The sequence below is a fragment of the Podarcis pityusensis genome (genome assembly GCF_964106645.2).
Source record: "Podarcis pityusensis genome assembly, chromosome: 8".
NCBI lineage: Eukaryota > Metazoa > Chordata > Lepidosauria > Squamata > Lacertidae > Podarcis > Podarcis pityusensis.
The window spans coordinates 53,463,354-53,477,783 of NC_138033.1; the positions used below are offsets into that span (position 1 = coordinate 53,463,354).

At 45.3% G+C, this 14,430-nt stretch overlaps 1 long non-coding RNA gene across 1 annotated transcript; it reads right to left on the reverse strand.

Moving 5' to 3' along the window:
- Positions 1-216: 216 nt before the first annotated feature.
- Positions 217-5,120, reverse strand: LOC308482961. The gene is made up of 4 exons (XR_013989520.1): positions 4,979-5,120; positions 4,727-4,837; positions 787-891; positions 217-491 (listed from the first exon to the last, which is right to left on the reverse strand). It is a non-coding gene; the product is annotated as an uncharacterized lncRNA (long non-coding RNA).
- Positions 5,121-14,430: the final 9,310 nt, after the last annotated feature.

Consider the following 14,430-nt stretch of genomic DNA (forward strand, 5'->3'; position numbering starts at 1 on the left):
TTTGTAAAGTTCAGCTCAGCTTTGCTATATTTCCTTGCTGCTCCAGAGGAAATTGTGGACAGGTGTTGACACAGTGGTGGAGGCAGGAAGGAATTTTGCACACATTAAGAGTGGTCAGTGAACACTTAAGTTGAAAGACAGCAAAAGCATTTGAGAGCACAGTGCATATGAAATGCTGCTGAAATAAGCACACAAAGGTTTCTTTTCCTGGTAAGTTCTTCTATTTGAATGGCGACTAATAGTATAAGTAGTAACCATAACATGAAAGGATACATGACCAGCAATTTTTGTATTCTCATCTAGAGGTGGCCTGGGAGGACAGAGGGTTGAAGACAGGGTCCCTGTCTCCAGAATCCAAAAGTCACTCAATCATTGTGAAAGGGAGCTTTGTAGGCACTGAGCAGAAGTCTTCCTACTTTTTGTGTTGATTGGAGCCAATCAGAGCAAAAGGAGGTGAGTCAGACACTTAGGATTGGCTCCTGGAGAAAGTGCTTGGGAAGAAAATAATACGTAAACCCACAATGCAGTGTAGCTGCCATAGAAGCATACTTGTACAAAAAACAGCCAGGATATCAAACTGCAGCGAACAAGGCAGCAATGGTCATGCAAAGAAAGTCACATGAAATAAAAATAAACAGAGATACCCCCCCTCAAAACAAAAAACAAAAACAAAAACAAAAACAGACAAGAGATGGAATTGAAAGCAAAATTCTACTTGAGGGCTTCTATGTGTGCTTGCAAATAACACACCACATTTTCTATTCAGAAGGGGGGAAACCCACATACTTCTGTTCTCTTGCTTGAGGAACACGTTCCTCTCTGTGGTTGACTCTCTCTGCATTGTCACTCTGCCAAAATCCAGTCAGTGAAAATGTTTCTGGCCCTACAAGACTGGAGATAACATAATAAGGAATGTAAGCACAGTTAGATAAATTAATTTCAAGGTCAAACATGGAGACAATGGGAAATGGATGCATGGAGCAGGTAATAGATGGGAATTCGTGTGCATACTGATCTCGCTGTTAAAGGCAGATGTTAACCGATAATTGAATCTGAAATGTAACTGATGTTTTCGCCTGCCCTCTTCCATTAAAAAAATTGTAGGAGATGCAAAAATCAAAGATTATTCAAAGAATTAGGATATGAAAAGCATGTTAGATCACTAAACTCCAATTAGTTAAATTAAATTGTATACCATTATCTACCTGTTGCTTTATTGGTGGCTAGCATTAGCACTCAAGCTAGCACAATAATAAAATTAGGGAATAACACTTTAATTGAATTGCACTTAAAAGGATCACACTGACAAAAACGATTGTATCTGGCTGTAATGCACACCTTTTCTCCCTTCGCTCTCCTTCCCAGCAATCATTAAATCCAATGAAATGAAAGTCACAGGATCTTGACAGCTTTCCGAAATAATGTGTAAACTAGGCTGAAATTGCAGAGCATCTAATCAATTTAGGGAGGTCTCATTAGGGCTTAGGTAGATTTACTAAAAAACAGAGACGAAAAGAAAATCGATTAAATAATCAAAGCAAATCACTGCACACTGAGGCTAGCCAGCTAATTGTGTCGATGTGACAAGAATGTTCTGCTGTCTGCAACAATTCATTATAAATATACACACACAACTCCCACAAAAGAAAATGAAAAACAATTGTCCTAAATTATTCCAGGATTGATATTCAGAAATGTGGTTCAGATTGTTCTGATGCCAGATTTTCCCTGCTCCCTTAGCTCCTAATCAACGGATGCTATGCTATGCTCAACTCTGAGTAGTCAGTCAGGCTCTATGAATACCTGCTTATTAATTATAAGATTGTACCCCAGATTGTTGCTGGCACTGGGTTTTGGCTGACGCAGAACAAATGTTGTCTGACCAGAGGACCAAAGTAGATATTACTAGACACCAGCACACACACGCCAAAACGGTTCTTGGGAACAGTGGTGTATAAGGATTTTATTAAGGATTCTTTTTGCAGCCAATAAGTCTCTCCTTGTGGCGTCCCCCCTGTTCCTCTGCGGCTGTTTCCTCTTTCTGATGGCAGCTAATGCAAAATGGCCTGTTTGGATGCGATGCTTACGCATAAAGCAATCTGAGCTGGGTAATTTAGCAGATTAATGAGACCAGCAAATCGGCATTTAAAACCCAGACGTATCTGCAGCACTCATTCTCCGTCTGTTTAGGCAACCTGGGGACGTGGCCGGTCACCTTTTCCAATATACTTTTCCCCGCTCACGTGATAAATCACGCTCACTCCTGATTTCGCTAGGTTTTCTAGCACAGCCCTCCGCTCAGTTTGACTGGCCGTGGGCCTCAGAGGACACGGAATGAAACACGGAGACCATTCTTCAAGGTTTTCACTCGGGTTAGGTAGCAAGTATGACCTAGGGTTGCCATCTCCCCAGCCCCCCAGCCCCGTGTGCTCATGGACAGGAGCTTTGTGTTTCTAACAACTGCATAGCAAGTAGATTTCCTTCATCACTACAACCCTGCAGTGCACCTGTTGATAGTCTGTCTTTCATTCAGTTATAAAAGGTACAGTATCTGGGCAAAAAAGAAAAGAAAAGCAGCCTATGAGTCCTGGTGGATCAGCCCAAAAACTCAGCTAGTCCATCATCCTATTATCACAGTGGCCAACCAGATGCCGACGGGAAGCCCACACACAGGACGTGAGGGCCACAGCTCTCTCCCTGCAGGGTGATTCCTAGCAACTTATATTCAGAGGCATATTGCCTCTGGCAATGGACAGAGAATGTAGCTGTTGTGACTTGCAGCCACTGATAGCCTCATCCTCCACGAATTCGTCTAAACTCCTTTTCCTTTCCTTTCCTTTTCTTTTCTTTTCTGAGCATTGTCTATTTTAATTGCTTTGAAACATCACGTCTTCCAATATTTTTGTACTCAAACCATTTTTTGTAAAGTATGTGCAGGCTTATCATATCCATGTTGATCAGGACAGGCCAAAGCTCAATATAACAGCATCCGTTTTGCATGCAGAAAATGGTTCCAGGTTCAATCCCCATAATTGCCAGGCAGGGCTTTTTTAAGGCAGTCCAAGATGGCAGCCACCACTACATCCTGAGGCTGTGAGTTCCATAGTTAAAACGTCACGTTGTAGGAAGAAGACCTTCCTTTTACCTGCCCTGAATCTTCCAGTGTTCAGCAACAACTTTGGATGGGCACAACAGTACTCTCTCTACTCTATTTTCCCAGAAAATGGTATTCAGAGACATCTATGATACTAGAGTTGGTGTGTAGTCATCATGCCCAGCAGCCTTTAGTATCCTTATCCTCAAGGGAATTTGCCTAATCCTCTTTGAAACAGCAGATTGATGGTCTTTTCCAGAGGAGTGGTTTTTCTGCGGGTGCATTCTGCAACATGCCATTGATGTAATAATAGTGAATATGTGGTGGGTTTATACTGGACTGTCCACACTTCATGCCACGTTATGGAGGTGTTCACATTACTGCCTTAGAACACAGGGAAGTTGCCTGCCCCCCTGGCCCAGTGCATTTCACAGCTCTTCCCCCCTAGCTGTTCACATCAGCACAACTTCATTAGTGCCGCATTAGTTTCTGTTTGTATGGATGCCAGGCAGTGCTGACAAGATAGCAATGTCTTTATCCTATGCATAGGAATGGCTTAAGGACTCCAGTCAGTGTGAAGCTGGTTTGAGAAGCAACACACCTTTCTTATATAAAAGAAGAACAGAATACACACGCATTTTGGATAATAATGTTGTATGAAAATGGAGCGGGGACGCAGGCGGCGCTGTGGGTTAAACCACAGAGCCTAGGACATGCCAATCAGAAGGTTGGCGGTTTGAATCCCTGTGACGGGGTGAGCTCCCGTTGCTCGGTCCCTGCTCCTGCCAACCTAGCAGTTCGAAAGCACGTCAAAGTATAAGTAGATAAATAGGTACCGTTCCAGCGGGAAGGTAAACGGTGTTTCCGTGCACTGCTCTGGTTCTCCAGAAGCGGCTTATTCATGCTGGTCACATGACCTGGAAGCTGTATGCTGGCTCCCTCAGCCTATAGAGCGAGATGAGCACCGCAACCCCAGAGTTGGCCACGACTGGACCTAATGGTCAGGGGTCCCTTTACCTTTACCTTTATGAAAATGGACTGTGAGCCAGTGTAGAGGTAGGTGTGTTGGAACAGGACCTGTGAGAACAGGGTTCAAATCCATGGGTGTGAAGCTTGCTGGATGACTTTGGGCCAGTCACTGTCTCTCAGCCAAACCTACCTTACAGGGTTGTTGTGGGGATTGCATGAAGAGGGGGAGAGACAAGTACCCCACCTTGAGCTCATTGGAGAGAAAAGATGGAATAACAATGGAAACACAGTGAGTGCACAGCCAATGCGGGTTTGAACACAGCCTGCTAGTTTTTCTGCAATGCATCTCAAAATTCTTTATTTTATTGTTTCTGTTTGGAGAGACATTCTTGCACTATGTAGCAAAAATGGGAGAAAAAGTAAACTAGTATAAAAAAAATTGTGGTATAATGATTTATAGTAAAACCTACGTGATTTCAGCAGAAAGCTACAGGACATACCTGCTGGAAATGAAGCAGTTGTGTCCAGCCCAAAAGTATTGCAAGTGCAATCGGTATTGAAAGTGAGACTGCATATAACTTCCGCAATAACATCATGAGCACAAGTCATCATAATGAAAAGGACGTCTGTTGGGATCCATGGTGAGAGGACATGCTTACATACCAATTTTCGTCAGTAGTTGTGAGGTCTTGGAAAGAGGAGGCAGGGGCTGCTTGATGATTTCTGCTGGTGACTCTCAGCTAAGCTGCTGCACTTCACACGCCTGTGCTGTCGCTGGAAAAGGATAAACAGCATTATCTAGACTTCAATGAGTCAATAAAATCCTCAATCAGGGCTCTGCATGCCTTCCATTCCTGATAGCCACTGGAATTTACTGAGTGAAGTTGAAGGAATCCAATAAAGCTGCAAAATTACCAGTGAGAGGAGCATAACTCACTCAGACATGAATGCTCAACTCAAGGAGACGAAAGAAATCCCGAGAGACTCGCAGAGGCTGCAGTGCGAGGATAAGGCAGGTAAAAGTCAGCCAAAGAAGCCAAAATAAGAAGGCGACTTGGATCTGCAGAGTATGACATACTCCATTCTGCTCTCACAAAGCCTGAATAGGGAGGGAACAGCGAAGGTGTCTGTCTGCAGGGAAGATCAACTGGAGGGAGTTCTAGAATAGATTCAAAGCTTTTTCTTGGAATCAGTTGGGCATCATGTCATGGGATCTATAGGATGACTGGGGTCCAGCCATTTATTTATTGAAGAAGAAAGTGGGGTACATGTGCCTGAGGCTCAAACATGCCTTGAAGTTATCTCCTTGAAGCCAGAAGCAGGGCTGATGTCACAGGAACACTTGAAGCTGCCTTATGCAGAATCAGACACATCTAGCCCAGTCCTGTTCACACCGACCAGCAGCAGCTCTCCAGGAGTCTTCCTCAGCCTTATCTGGAGACACTGAAGATGGAACTGGAGACCTTCTGCATGCAAAGCACATGCTCTGCCACTGAGCTATGTTCCTTCCCCTACTCTCTGAGTGGCCATCTGTGCTGTAGGGACCTAGAGCAAGCCAGAGGTCTAACCCCATCTAGGCCAGTGGTTCCCAATTAGGGGTCTGAGGACCCCTGGGGGTCCACAGAACACCCCCAGGGGGTCCACAGTCCCATCCCTTGCCTCCTCCTAACTATTTATTTTGGTCATTTTTGCATGGTAATATCACAATTTTTCTGGTCCATTTCAGTGCTGTGTGATATTTTCAACATATTGGTCAAAATTGGTTTACTGTAAGAATGATTTCTGTAAGAATGACATACTGTAAGAATGATTTCGACCTGGCAATATGCAGCAATATATGGCTCCTCATGCGAGGGAGAGCAGGGCAACCAATTTCAAGGTACCACCAATATCGCATGATGATCTCAGCCGATAATGCTGCTGATCTGAGCTGCCTTCCCTCAAGCTGAGGGAGACCAGGACAGCTGATTGCTCTCACTTCAAGGCACCGTGGACCTACCTTCCCCTGGCACTGAGGTGGAGCAGCTTTTCTCAGTCAGCAGGAAAGCAGCAGCAGCCACAGTGGACGTTCATCTACACTGGCTGCCACCGCTGGCTGCCCTACTGTTGGTAGCTTGATGCATCCCCCATGCCCCTCCCTCCCACTCAAAGCATGGAGGTAACTCCGCTTCCTCTTCTCCCCTCACCCGCCTGATCTCTGTGGCTTCTCCTTCCCTCATCCCCACGCCTGATCTCCAATTTCAGACATCGTGATATATCGGAATATCACAATGCTTAGCTGCTGATATATAAGAAAGTTGAAAACCAGATATCGCTCAGCCCTAGTCGGATTTTTTTGTATACCAAAAATCCTTTGCTTATTAGGGGCCGCTCCACAATTTATTCCAAAAATCACTTTGCAAAGGTAACTAAAATAAGAGTTATCAACATTTTCAAAAGTAGGGAGTCTGTGGCTTGGCTTTTGAAAAATAGTGGGTCCTCAGTGCTTAGCTAATTGGGAACCACTGATCTAAGCAACCACTTCCATCCCGGCCCCACTCCAATCCTCTCAACCTTCCCCTTCCTCACTTACTCAAACCTGCTTCTGGGATTGCTTGTTTATGACACTTAAGAGGAGATGAGTGTAAGCCAAGCAAGCATCACCTTGGTGCTGAAATCACAGTAGCTGCCATTTTATTCAATTTTTATTTATTTATTTACCTGATCTTCAGCCTTTACAGGCTCCCAGAGCGGCTTGTCTAAGACAAACAAGACAATCTAATCTGGTCAAAAGCTCTCTGTTGGGAAGCCAGGTGGGCAATACCATTCCACCCTCCACCAGCCACTTCTGTTATAAACAGGTTAACATTTAAAAAAGTGGTGAACAAGACATACCTGGTTAACAAAGGAAGGGAAGAGATGGGAGGTGGGAAGCCTCTCCCTTGTCTTCCCCACAGGTCAGAGTTCGCAGTTTTTGAACATTAGTGCTGCTTTCCCAGAGGAAGCACGATCGCAGACCTTGCACCTCCGCTCCCCTTTGCCTGTGAAGTTGCAGTGGTGGTTGTAACTTTGAATTAAAGCATCGCTGGACACATTGATGGTGATGACTTTTGATGAGTTCTATATTCTAAGAGACAGTTAAGCATGCCAAGGATTTACTGCGCATCGATCAGACACTCAACCAATTGGGAGTCAAGATTTAGTGCCGGCAGATTCATAACTTTCCCCTCGCTTTCTTAAAACAATTGCCGATGTGGCACCCAAAGTGGTTTTGATCCATTTTATGGTCCTGAACATAGCACTTACTTGCAAGCCTGGGGAGAAGGAGAGAGGTGGGGGGGGGGGTTGGAGGGTCTCAGGTGCAGCCAGTAACCTTGAGGCATCAATTATGTTACAGTGCATGGCTGACATGCTACCTGGAGACTAGACAAAACAGAGCTGGTGCTACTGTGGTCAAACCAAAGGTTTTTTGCCATTGTAGCATATGCACACATTAGGGCTGTTTTTATTTTGAATTCTGCTTTTGCTAGAGACCTGCAATGAATGGTATTGCTGGCTGCTTAGGGCCATCACTGGCATTTTTACATACTCACAGGAACAAAGGAAGCTGAGTCAGATCATGAATGGATCAGTTGCTTTGGGGTTTGGGTGTGTGTGTTTGTGTAGAAATTTGTAAGCATTTTTTGGGCTTCTTTTACTGTGCTGATCCAATGGGCTGAAGTGGTGAAGGGTAGATTTTGGTTGAATGAGAAGAAACTTTTTTCTGGTACAAGCAGCTCAACAATGGAACCAATTGCCTAGAAGAAAGGTGATCTCTCACTCTCTCATTGGGGTCTTCAGGCAGAGGCTGGACACAGGAATGAGCAAATTTATTTTGGTTTCTTTCTCCCTTCTCATTTTTTCCAATCTTAAGCTCAGTTTTACACATTCATTTTCAATGCAAACTAATGTGAAAATAAGTCCTCATGAAAATCAATCATAATTTTAGTATGGATTTCACAATTCCCATCACAAAACTGGAATTCCCAGAGTTCCCTATGAATAAGAATATATTTTTAAGCCACCCTGAGGATTTTAGCTCTGTGGAATAGGAGTCTCCAAACATCTCACATGATCCTCAACAAACTACAGTTCCCAAGATTCTTTGAGGGAAGCCATGACTGTTTAAAAATAGAATGATACTGCTTTAAATGCATGGTGTAGATGGGACCTGCCTTGAAATCCACAGTGGAATGTGTTGATTCAACTGACTATATCAGTGTCCAGAAATCAAAAGTTGGAGGACTAGAAGACTGCTAACCTGGTCATTGCTGCTTCACAAGCAAGACCAGGCAATTTAGAATCCCCAAATCCTGGTAGGAAGTTGGATGAGCAGAATTTTGTAAGCAACGCTAAAGATAATATTGAGTCCAAATAAAAAATAAACAGCAATAGCACTAGGGGGCCAGGAAGCTTTCGAGAGAAGATTTGCTTCTCATTTTTAAGGATCAGCACAGAGCTCATTCATAGCACTGATTAAACAGCTCAATGGAAGTTGAGTCCCTCAGCAGTCACTGCTGCATTTAGCCTCTGCTGTCTGTCAACAGCTGATGGGCTCCTGTCTGCTTGCCATAAGGCAGGAACAACCTGCTATTTCTGTAAGGCATCCGGCCTATTCAAACAAACAGTTGGTGCAGTTTACTGCCTTCAAAATGTGAGCAAGCCATGGGGAAACGGCTTGATCTGTATATGAGCAGGCCCAGATTTTGATGCTGGTCTCACTCATATGATCTGGCCAAGAGAATGGAGTGAGTGTTCCATGAGACAGCATTCCTCAAGTTGGGCAGCTCTAAACAAAATCTCCCTATTTCTCAGGGTTTATGTTTAGAATGCAAGACCAGGATGTGGGAAATCTCTCTTCAAGGTTCCTCTATGAATGAAAGCAGTGCTCTTTTTCTGGCAATACTCAATGGTACCAACACCATTTCCCCCATCCCCCACCCCCTGCACCCAGTTCCTAAGAAAAGGCTGGTTAGGTGGAAAGGCAAGCATCAGTGGTTTTATCCCCTTGCCCTTCCCAGCCCCACGACAGGCTAAGGCATCAGAGGCACCCACAGTGCAGGCACCTGCCTTTCCACCCTTTAGGCTGGGCTGGACCTGGAGCTTTCAGGGGCATGTGTGTGCAGCCTCTGTGAAGCCACACATGCACAGCTGGGTGGCCGTGCAGGTGCAGTGCAGCCCGGCCTCTGTGAGAGGACAGGGCAGGGCAGGCAGCTGGCTGTCTGGTTCATCAGGTGGCAGACATTGGGGGAGGGTGTAAGGATATCAGGGGGTTACTCGAGAGCAATCAGGCAAATGCCTCCCTGGTCGGCTGTAAAGCCTTGTTATTGGTGCCAAAAACCCTTCACCATGCAGAGTGCCACTATTCCGTGGCTCGCTCATTCACTGGCAGAATCTGGGAGTGGGCGGTCCTTAAACCTTCCCCAGCAGAGTAGTTTCTTGATGCCCAATCTGCGCTTCCCCTCTCGGCGCGGAAGCCTACTGCGCAGGGAGGGCGTGGGTAACGGAGGACCTCTCTCCTCCCCGCTTTGCTCAGGCAAGGTGTCCTGGCACCGCCTCACCTCCTCCAAGCCCTGAAGCTCCTCTCCACTGGAGGCATGGTTACTCTCCTCTGCTGAGGAGGTGCTTCTTCCCACAATCTTTGGGGGCTCTCTGTAATCCATCCAGCTTTTCTCCTCTCGCCCCTGAGCTGATGTCAGTTCCCTGACAGAGGGGCTGGCGATACACCCCTATGAAAAGAGAGGTGGTGGAGGAAGATGTATCTCTATGAACCTGGTGAGTACTGGCACATTTTTCCCTACAAAGAAGGCACTGAATGAAACACACCCAGGTCCACAAAACAGCCAGGAAGATTCTGAGCATGCTCAGTTGCCCGCAACAACTGACTGGCTGTTGGGAGTGGAAAAACAAGGGTGATGAAGGAATGGAATGGAACATCTTGGGAAAAGATAATAACTGGCTGGCTGAAATCCTGAACAGGAGTAATCCACACTGCAAAAGATTGTTGCAGGATGCACTTTTTCAGCTAGGGCCACATTCCATTCTGGGCAGCCTTCATTGGGAAGGGGGCACATGCCAGAGTAATGGATGTAAAATTAAGCTTTGTGCTGTAGGCTAGTTTCTAGATGCACTTCTCTATCCACCACCCAGGACAATGAGAGACATTATCAGAGTTCAAGGACATATTTCAGAGAGGCAAAAACTCTCAAGTTGGGTGCTAAGCAAGAGCAGTGGGGAGGTTGGCTGAAGTCAGATAGAGGGGCTTGGGGGTTCCCCTACCCCTGCCCTATAGAATGCTAAACCACAAGGCAATTGAGGCGCACCCCAAGACATCCTCTCCTGCACATCATTTCCAGCATGCAGCCAACACTATGAACTGCAACTCAACCAAGCAGAAGCAGCAATAAGAAACAACAAATTTCTGTAAAACTGGCCCAACCTGTTCTTTATGTGACCTTTGTAATAATGGTGGCCTTTCTGAAATGTGAGATGAATTAAGAGGGATTTGGAGTCCCAAGGCAGGTGTTTAGAATAGAGGTTTTTTGTTTTTTAAAGGGAAAAATACACCCTGGAAAACAAAAAACCATCTTAAAGCCCAGGGAGGAAAAAATTGTTGGGTGGATACGATGCTGAAAATGTCATCGGCATTGTTTAGGTCTTATTTATTTAGAGACACAGCTGACCACCATAAACGAACATGCTTGAATGTTTCCTTTTATAAACACGTAGCCTTAAATTTAGTATTTGTGGGTAGAGCCAGGTTGATTGCTTCAGAAACAGAAATTTCAGGTCTTGGAGCTGGTACAGCCTCCCCACCAAGACTGCATCTTAAGCACATGCTTATTAAAGAGCAAGTCCCATTGAACTTAGAAATGAGTGGGCATGTTTAGGGTCATCAAGCTCTTCTCTCTTGGATAACATGTGCTCACTGACTGGGTTTGCAAAACTCTAAGCATTTATTCTTTCTCTCTCTAATTTTGCCCTATGTCTATAGGGAGGAATATCAAGCTTAGGGACTGAATTCAACCCTCCAGGCCTCTCTATTTGGGCCTGGGGCCTTTCCCCAAACTATACCCCCTCCTCAACCACACACCCCTCTCCCCAGATCATACTCCTCACTACTTTGCGCCCTCCTTGAGTGTCTTTGCCTGGTTGGAATGCATCCTTCAACTCTGACGATGCCTCTTGCTTCCCTGGATTGAGGATCGAGAAGGGTGTGTGAGTGTATGTAGAAACTAGGCTACTCTGCAAAGGCCAAATCTGCATTCACCGCTTTGCCTGCTTTTGCCTCTGGCCCACCCCTCTACTGGCATGTGGCCCCTTGAAGGTTGCCCCAAAGGGAATGAAAAAGGTTTCCCATCCCAGCTCTAGGGATTTCTATACCAGCCTTCATTATGCATTCCCAGGGTAGTTTTCAAGAAAGAAATAATATGAAAAAAGTCACAAAGGCAATATAATTTCCACATCAGGCCTCCTGAAAATTCAACAGCATTTTTGTGCAGATTTCTCCTAATATACACATTTGTATGCAATTTTGCCTAATGCATTCATTTTTGCAAAAGAGTTTCCCCTAAAATAATGCATGTGTGTGTGTATGCTACTTTCACTAATATATGCATTTGGGTGCACACCTTACCCTACTACATGCATTTTTTGTACACATTGCTTGGCAGGAGAGCTGCAGAATCTACTGCAGAAATTACTAATGCAAATTTTGAAGGATGGATGAGTTTCAGATGGCATGTTGTTTCAGAAAGTGCAGATTGGGTAGGCTCACCTTCAAATGTGAATGGAACCAAATTTCTCTGCTATAGTTGATATCCATGGATTTTTTAAATGGAATACCTAGATTGAGATCTCTGAAGAATATCAGGCCACGTTAGCTCACTAGGTTATTTTCCAACCTTCAGCCCAGGAGCTTCCCAGTTCCAGATCTGCAACACTGACATTGCTCTCTGCAGCAACTGTGAAGGATAAGCTCTTCCCCACCCTGTATTCATGTTTTAGGATCAGTGGCATAGCGTGGGGAGTGCAGGGGGGGCCGGCCACACCGGGCGCAACATCTGGGGGGGGCTCGCTCCACGGGTTATGGGGCACAAAATCCATGGGTTAGGGGGTGCAAATTACTTGCCTTGCCCCGGGTGCTGACAACCCACGCTACGCCACTGTTTAGGATAACATGTTGGGGCCAGCTCTAACATTAAGCAGAGGGAAGAGGTTGCTTTCAGGGGATGAAGGTATGGTGGCAAGTTGTTGGAGAATAGTGTGCTTTGTGACCTGCCCTCCACCATCTAAGCTAATCTGGGGCTCTCTAGTTGCAGAGTAGGATTTTGCACCACCAACACAGTGGTTGCTATAAGATTCATCTGCTAGGGTAGTTGACTTTTGTGCATAAAATAGAAGTGGGCACTATCTTTCCTTGGCTTCAGGCAGCAAAATATCTTGGCCTACAGTAGCTCTTGCAGCAGCTGTGCTTGGAAGGAGTGGTGGCTTTTGCTAGAATTATTTTGTTCGTGACAAAGGGAGCATCCCTCTGACTTCTGACCTGCTTTGGAACCTCAAGCCCCTTTAGGAGAGTATATTTTTCACGCAAGCAATTAGTTATCTGCCATTACGCACAGCTACTGGCCTGCTTGTTCCAGACCTTAATGGCAAGCTTTTTAGGAGACGCAAAGGGTCAAATGTGTTAGCAATTCATTTATGCCAACTCTGGTTTAAAAGGATAATTTGCAGTAGGCCAAGAAGTAGGCTGTTACAAGCCTCCCCTGTCAAGCGTTCATCATCATAAGGATTCCCTGAATGCTTATTTATAAGATCAGGAGAGGGAATGATTGTTGATATTGCTTTGTTTAAATAGTCCCTGAACACATGACATAATCCACATTCGAAAATGCCCCATCCAATATTTCTGCAATTTCCAAAGAAGCTCTCACCAACTTGCCTATGCCTAGGGGAGCAATCTCAATATTCCTTGGCTCTTTTAAGTGCAGTCCCTTCTCCCTTCGCAAAGATAAAGCATAGTCAAAGGGATCTCTTGGGACTGTGGCCATTTATGTCAGGCCCAGTTTTGGCCTGGCAAACCCACAAATATTTTCTAGAGCAGAGCATGATGTCAAGAAGTGGAGAGTGGAAAGTCTTCATGAACTGAGAGAAATCAGCACTTGTGATATGATTGAAAGCATGGCTAAGTGACACATTTATTTAGTAAGTTAGATTTATAATGCATCCTAACCCAAGGGATCAAGGTGGGCTATAAAGTCTTCTCTGCCCAGCAACCATATATATGCTTAGTGCAGCTTAAGGTTTAGTAAATGGAGGAAAGCCAACCAGGCAGGACTATGGAGAAGGGGTGTAGCTCAGTGGTGTAGCACATGCCTTTCAGGAAGGAGGTCCTAGGCTCAGTCTCTGCTATCTTCAGGCAGTGCTGGAAAAAAAGATCCGGTAGAAATTGTAAAGAGAAGCTGCCAGTCAGTATAGACCAGCTTTTCCCAACCTGGTACCCTATAGAGGTATTGGGTTACAATTCCCATAACCCTGGATCAAGGGCATCTTGAATGGAGCTGACGGGAATCGTAGAAGTGGAAGAGACCTCAAGGGTCATGTGGTCCAACCCCTTGCAATGTAGGAAATACAGCTAAAGAATCCCTGACAAATGGCTATCCAATATTTGCTTAAAGACCTTCAATGCAGGAGAGTCTACTACATTCTATGCCAATCCATTCCAGTGCCGAACAGCTCTTACTGTCACTGCATAGACAGCAGCAGTGGCATAGCATGGGCTGCCTTTGCCGGGGCAGGGCAAGTGTTGCGTCCCCCTGGTGGACTGGGCAGCCCAGGAGAACGTGACTCCCCTTCTCTTACCTGCCTCTCTCCCTCCTTGTCCAGTTGGATCCTCTCATGGTAGTAAGACACACACCCCCAAGCGGGAAAAGGGATTCCCTTATTAATTCCTCACCAATAAATTTTATTAAAAAACGTCTTTGGCCCAGAGGGTAAACCAGCCTTCTGACCATGAGTATACTATTAAGGAACTGGGGACTTCGTACTTAAAAAAAAGGGGGGGTGCTTGACAACCTCAGTTTAGACATCAGTTTCCCCACCTGTTTATTTTTTTATTGAATTTATATACCACCTTATACCCAGAGGTCTCAGGGCAGTTCACAGAATCTGTTGCCTTTTGGATGGGACTTCAAGTGAAGCTATGCTTCTTTTGGGGCAGTGGTAGAGAACCTGGGTAGAGCACCTGACTTTGCACTCAGAAAGTCCCAGGTCCAGTCCCCATCATTTCTAGGTAGTCTGGGAGAAACCCTGAAATCCAGGAGAGTCCCCCCTGGGAAAAATACTGAGCT